This window comes from Monodelphis domestica, chromosome 3 (assembly GCF_027887165.1).
Source record: "Monodelphis domestica isolate mMonDom1 chromosome 3, mMonDom1.pri, whole genome shotgun sequence".
NCBI classification, from domain to species: Eukaryota; Metazoa; Chordata; class Mammalia; order Didelphimorphia; family Didelphidae; genus Monodelphis; species Monodelphis domestica.
This window is the reverse complement of record NC_077229.1, coordinates 436446247-436454228: the sequence shown is the minus strand read 5'-3', so window position 1 is coordinate 436454228 and position 7982 is coordinate 436446247.

Below are 7982 nucleotides of genomic sequence, written 5' to 3'. Positions count from 1 at the left end.
ATTCCCAGGACCAGATGGATTCAAAAATGAATTCTATCAAACATTCAAAGAACAACTAATACCAATATTATACAAACTATTTGGTAGAATAAGCAAAGAAGTTCTACCAAATTCCTTTTATGACACAAATATGGTACTGATTCCAAAGCCAGGCAGGTCAAAAACAGAGAAAGAAAACTACAGACCAATCTCCTTAATGAATATAGATGCAAAAATCTAAAATAGGATATTAGTAAAAAGACTCTAGCAAGGGTTATTCACTATGACCAGGTAGGATTCATACCAGGAATGCAAGGATGATTCAATATTAGGAAAACCATCCATATAATTGATCATATTAACAAGCAAACCGACAAAAATCACATGATTATCTCAATAGATGCAGAAAAAGCCTTTGACAAAATACAACACTCATTTCTATAGAAGGGCCTTTCCTAAAAGATAATAAACAGTATATATCTAAAACCATCAGCAAGCATCATCTGCAATGGGGATAAACTAGAAGCCTTCCCAATAATATCAGGAGTGAGACAAGGATGCCCATTATCACCTTTATTATTTAACATTGTACTAGAAACTAGAAGCTGTAGCAATTAGAGAAGAAAAAGAAATTGAGGGTATTAAAATAGGCAATGCGGAGACCAAGCTATCAGTCTTTGCAGATGATATGATGGTCTACTTAAAGCATCCTAGAGAATCAACCAAAAAGCTAGTCAAAATAATCAACAACTTTAGCAAAGTTGCAGGATACAAAATAAACCCGCATAAGTCATCAGCATTCCTACATTATTTCCAACACATCTCAGCAGCAAGAATTAGAAAGAGAAATCCTATTTAAAATCACCCTAGACAATATAAAATACTTGGGAATCTATCTGCTGAGACAAACACAACAACTATAGGAACACAACTACGAACACTCTCTACACAATTAAAACTAGATCCAAACAATTGGAAAAACATTAATTGCTCATGGGTAGGACAAGCTAATATAATAAAAATGACAATCCTACCCAAATTAATTTACTTATTTAGTGCCATACCCATTGGACTACCAAAAAACTTTTTTACTGAATTAGAAAAAACCATAACAAAGTTCATTTGGAAGAACAAAAGATCAAGGATATCCAGGGAAATCATGAAAAAAAATGCAAAGGAAGGAGGACTTGCAGTCCCAGATCTCAAACTATACTATAAAGCAGTGGCTATCAAAACAATGTGGTACTGGCTAAGAGACAGAAAGGAGGATCAGTGGAATAGACTTGGGGTAAATGACCTCAGCAAGACAGTCTATGACAAGCCCAAAGATCCCAGCTTTTGGAACCAAAACCCACTATTTGATAAAAACTGCTGGAAAATTGGAAGACAGTGTGGGAGAGATTAGGTTTGGATCAACACCTCACACCCTACACCAAGATAAACTCAAAATGGGTGAATGACTTAAATATAAAGAAGGAAACTATAAGTAAATCAGGTGAACACAGAATAGTATACTTTTCAGATCTTTGGGAAAGGAAAGATTTTAAAACCAAATAAGAGTTAGAAAAAAATCACAAAATGTAAAATAAATAATTTTGATTACATAACGTTAAAAAGGGTTTTGTACAAACAAAACCAATGCAACCAAAATTAGAAGGGAAGCAACAAATTCAGGGAAAATCTTCATAACAAAAACTTCTGACAAAGGTCTAATTACTCAAGTTTATAAAGAGTTAAATCAATTGTACAAAAAAATCAAGCCATTCTCCAATTGATAAATGGGCAAGGAACATGAATAGGCAATTTTCAGTTAAAGACATCAAAACTATTAATAAGCACATGAACGTGTTCTACATCTCTTATAATCAGAGAGATGCAAATCAAAACAACTCTGAGGTATCACCTCTCACCTAGTAGATTGGCTAATATGACAGCTATGGAAAGTAATGAATGCTGGAGGGGATGTGGCAAAGTTGGGACATTAATGCACTGATGGTGGAGTTGTGAATTGATCCAACCATTCTGGAAGGCAATTTGGAACTAAGCCCAAAGGGCAATAAAAGACTGTCTGCCCTTTGATCCAGCCATAGCACTGCTGGGTTTGTACCCCAAAGAGATAATAAGGAAAAAGACTTGTACAAGAATATTCATAGCTGTGCTCTTTGTGGTGGCAAAAAATTAGAAAATGAGGGGATGCCCTTCAATTGGGGAATGGCTGAACAAATTGTGGTATATGTTGGTAATGGAATACTATTGTGCTCAAAGGAATAATAAAGTAGAGGAATTCTATGAGGACTGGAACAACCTCCAGGAAGTGATGCAGAGTGAAAGGAGAAGAACCAGGAGAACATTGTACACAGAGACTGATACACTGTGGTACAATCGAATGTAATGGACTTCTCCATTAATGGCAATACAGTGATCCTGAACAACTTGGAGGGATCTACGAGAAAGAACACTATCCACATTCAGAGAAAAAAACTGTGGGAGTAAAAACACTGAAGAAAAAGAACTTCTTAATTACATGGGTCGAGGGGATATGGTTGAGGATGTCCTAGTGCAAGCATCAACAACATGGAAATAGGTTCTGATCAAGGACACAAATAAAACCCAGTGGAATTGTGCATCAGCTATGGAAATGGCAGGGGGAGGGGAGAGATGTGATTATTGTAAGCAAGGAATAATGTTCTAAATTGACTAAATAAAAATTTCAAAATAAAAAATAAAAAGAAATAAAAAGAAGCCCTCAGGAAATCAGGGAAGTGTCTTCTCTATTGTTAAAGTTAAACATTGAATGGTTTCCATTATTTATAATTCAAGTGACAATTTAAAATGGATCCTCACTATAGTAGTACTATACTAACATATTATTCAGTCCAAAGTCACCAATGAAATTTATCTTTTATATTTCTTACAATGAAAAAAATGAGGCATTATTATATATTTGTCCTTATCAAAGGAATTTGCTACATGAGAGGAAAGGAGGATATAGCAGTATCCCTATTGTTCCTTATTTATATTTGATTTCAGGTATGAATCATAATCAACAGTCAATCACACAGAAAGGCTTAACACAAGTCACTTGATATGACAGCTAAAATCTAGGTGGAAAATGTCTTGTTTACCAAGATGGGAAACTAAGTCAAAATGATCCTGCCTTCCCCAACACAAGGTTGTTCCTTCTCCTTTCCTAGAAACAGATATCCACCGGTAGCAGTCCTTATGCTCCAGGAACATATAACATTTCTCTTGAATGATAGACTAGGGGCCTTATGAGAGATCAAGTAGTTATACCTGAAATTAAATCTTGAATTGGGAGCAGATTAAAGTCCAAGAGACTTTTCCTCCAATAACAAAATTTCACTAATTTCAATTTAGAACTGGGTTGTTGTTATCATGTTATTGAAACTTGCAGAACTCCATACAAAGTTCCTAAATTGTATATAATGTTCTTCTGGTTTTGCTTGTTTTACTCTTGATAATTTCATGTAGGACTTTCCATTTTTTTATTCAAAGATATTTTATTTATTTTCCTAATTACACGTAATAATAATTTTCAACATACATTTCCCGAAATTAAAAGATCCAAATCTTCTCCCTCTCTCCCTTCCCTCTCCCTCCCAGAGGTGGTAAGCAATCTGATCTGACTGATATATGTATTATCATGCAAAACATATTTCCATATTTGTCACTTTTATAAGAGAATACTCATATAAAATCAAAACCCAAAAATAAAACCATAAATAAACTAATGTAAGAAATAGTATGTTTTGATCTGCATCTGACTGCAATAATTCTTTCTCTGGGGGCAGAGAGCATTCTTTGTCATAAGTCCTTCAGAATTGTCCAGAATCATTGTATTGCTGAGAGTAGCTGGGGCCATTTGCTGGAAAGGCTGATCCTCCTACAATATTGCTGTGATTGCGTATAATGTTATATACAGCAAAACAAATATTGTTTGAAGAATGTTTTGCTTATGTCCACCTCAAGCAAAATAAAAATTACAAATAGAAGTAAGCAAGAGATTGTTTTATATATACATATACCTATTTGTCAAATGGTGCCTTCGCCAATAGAGGGAGAGAAGAGGGAAGAAGGAAGTTACCTGGTATTTTAATGTAACAAATAAATATATACATTTAAAAGAAAATTTCTTTTAAAGAAGTTCCTGAATGGGCAGTTGTTGGTATATTGCATATTAACTCCTAAAGGGAAAAAAAATCTCCCAAATTAAGGCTGCTTGTTACTACATAGGCTTAAAAATGTCACTTCATAACAGATTACTTAAAGTAAGCACAATCAATTTTAGAAGGAATGGGCAAAGAACTTCCGAGATAAAACTTTAAAAAAAATAAGTTTCCCATTTTGGTTTAGTTTCTTAGATTTCAGTTTTACTTTAGCAATAGAGCTAATAAGATCTCAGGTCTGGATCAAAGAAGGGTCTGTACAATTTTGAGGAATTTATGAGAAAGAACACTATCCACATTCAGAGAAAGAACTGTGGGAGCAGAAATACGGAAGAAAAACATGATTGATCACATGGGGATATGATTGGGGATGTTGACTTAAATTAATCACTCTATTGCAAATATTAATAAGATGGAAATAGGTCTTGATCAAATGACACAAGTAAAACCCAGTGGAATCTCTTGTGGGCTGGGGGAGGGGGAGAGAAGAGGGGAAGGAAAGAAAATGATTCATGTAACCATGGAAAAATATTCTAAATTAATTAATTTAATAAATAAATTTTTTTAAAAAACAAAGAAAGGTCTGTACTCCACTTAAAGCAGAATTGTAGAACTACAAAGGCAATTATGACTTTGCAAATCCAGAGCTACTTTCACTCTAAAGATTCTTTTTTTTTTTCCCACTCTAAAGATACTAATGGATCACTTGTGCCTGATCTGTGGTAATACCTTCCAAACTAATATATAGGTCTGATCAGTAATAGAGTATATACAAGGACCTGGAGAATCATTTCCATCAAGTGTAATAGTAAAAATTATTAGCTGTCAAAGCTAATGGCCCAGTAAAATGCATTCATCTTCATCCTTTTGGGAGGAACTGTTTGCTGGAAAGACTTGCATAGGTTTGGTTTGTTTAGAAGTTTTAAGTGTTTTCTCAGGCCCTTTGGGCCTATAGAATTGGCAAAAATCACATAGCTTTTATAAGCAATAAATAAACGCAGATAAAAGTCACTCAGCATAACAGCAAAGTTTGAGATTCTTTCTAGTTCCTCATTGAAGAGTGTCAAAATAGGCAATAAATAGGATGACTTTGGAGAAGTCACCTATTTTTTTTTATGCTAAAGAACCTCTTACACTAAACAAACATTTATCTACTTACTTCACAAAAAGCTTACTTCTCAATGATCTCAGGGAAAACGAGAGCCCAACTATGGCCAAGGAATATTACCGATATTGGTACCTTAAAGGGTCTTTGATACCCCTCTTATAATAATTTAAGTTGTTATTACTGTCTACAGTTTTCTTGGGGAAGCTAAGTGGCACAATGGATGAAGCACTGGACCTGGAGTCAGAACTATTTATGTTCAAACACTGACTGGCTCAGACATTTATTAGCTATGTGCTCCTGGGTAAATCACTTAATCCCTATTTGCCTCAATTTGTCATCTGTAAAATGAGGACCCAATGAAAGGAGAAATGGAAAATACTCATCTCTTTGCCAAGAAAATTGGACTATGTCAATGGGATCACAAAGAACTGGACATGGCTGAATAACATAACCACACAGTTTTCTTAGTTCATTGTATAAAGCAACTTCCATTTTGGTGCTGGTACTTAAATATAAAGAAACTTGTCAGCACTTTTTCTTTAACTATGAAAGATCTGAGTTCCTAATTGCCTCCTGCTCTTCCTTCATTGTGAAGATTAAATTGTAATGCCCTGTCTATTTTTAGATTTTAATTCCCAAAGTGTAAACCCAGTATTTAAAGAAGATCTACCCATCTTAACCACAAAAAAGTATGAATCAACCACAAAAAGGTATGAACTAACCACAAAAGGTGTGAACACCCATTTCATACATTGAGTGGGAGGGAGTGACCCACATATGAAAGAATGAGCAGTTCTGGAGAAAAGTGTCTGCTGTGATTGGTAGATGTAAAATTTAGGGGAGGTAATACAAGAGGAAAAGGTCTTTAAATAGTGGAAACAGAGACATACAAGAATCGATCAGTCACTTGGGCTTGGAGGGATGACAGACACTTGAGGAGAGACTGGAAGACAGACACTCAGACTTGGAGTAAAGACACTTGGCTGTAGAACTGGACCCCCGGAGGAGCTGTTCAGGAGACCTCAGACTGCTTTTTTTTTAGATGGTCACTGTGGTGAGTGTAAAGGCCGACTTCTTTCCTTGACCTTTCTGGAGGTATGAACCTCCGAGAAAGGCCCATTGTCTTGAGACTCCTTTCCCCTGACTGGTGCCTTAGAAATTCTAACTGGTTCAAAGGAAGCCAGAGCTTTCTCTCTCTCTCTCTCTCTCTCTCTCTCTCTCTCTCTCTCTCTCTCTCTCTCTCTCTCTCTCTCTCTCTCTCTCTCTATCTCTCTCTCTCTCTCTCTCTTTCTCTCTCTCTCTTTCTCTCTTCCCTTTTCTCTCTTCCTTAATATCTTCCCTCTATAGTAAAAATAAACTACATAAATTTCATTTATTTGAGTAATTCATTTTGGGATTTAATAATTAAATCCCTGGTGACCACCAATTAAATCTATTCAATGCAACCATATAAAATTTGACAGATGCAAACAGTTTTCAGAAGGAAAAATCAAGACTATCTATCATCATATGAAAAAATTATCTAAATCAGAATTGATTAGAGAAAGACAAATGAAAATAATGAGGTACCATCTCACCCCTATTAGAAATGGCAAATGCTGGAAGGGATAAGGGAAAGTGAGTACATTGATGAACTGTTTGTGGATTAATAAACTGGTCCAACTCTTCTAGGGGAATATTTGAAATTTTGCCCAAAGGATTATAAAGCTGTGCGTACCTTTTCATCCAACAATACCACTAGTAGATCCATATCTCAAAGAGAGCAAAGGAAAAGAACCTTTATTTACAAAAATATTTATAGCAGCTTTTTTTTTTTTGAAGAAGCAAAGAATTGAAAGTTGAGAGGATACCCATCAATAGGGGAATGACTGAACAAGTTGTGGCATATGATTGTAATAGAATATTACTGTGCTATAAGAAATTATGAGGGAAGTAGTTTCAGAAAAAAAAAGGCAAAACCTATATGAATGGATCCAAAGTGAAGTAAGAAGAACTGAGAGATCCTGTGCATAGTAATAACAATGTCGTAATGATGATCATCTGCCAAAGACTTGCTTACTCTCATGGATACACAGATCCAAGACAATTTCAAAGGGCTCATGATGAAAAAAAATGGTATCTACCTCCAGAGAGAGAACTAATTAATGTTTTTTTTAACCCTTACCTTCTGTCTTGGAATCAATACTTTGTATTGCCCAGGGTCACACAGCTAGGAAATAGCTGAGGCTAGATTTGAACTCAGGACCTACCATCTCTGGGTCTGGCTCTCAATCCAATGAGCCACCTAGCTGCCCCCAGAACTAATGAACTTTGAGTGCAAATTGGAGAGTAATTTTCTTGCTTTTGTGTGTGTGTGTGTGTGTGTGTGTGATATGGCTAATATGGAAATATATTTTACATGTGATTTCACATGTATAATTGACATATACTTTTGACTTCTCAATGGGTTGGGGAAAGAGAATCTGGAACTCAAAATTTAAAAAGAAAAAATGCTGAAAGTGAATAAATAAATGATAGGAAAATAAATAAAATGTTAATTAAAAGAATATAGAAATGTGGTCTTGGAACCAAGGTGTTGTTTCTGGCATATGAGCAACATCTTGGGCAATGGTTTATGAGCAAAATTAGACAAACCTGATTTACTGAATGTTCTGATTGGCTGGAACTGAGAAGAGAAATTATGAGGGCAGAGTAGGAGGTGAGGAAAG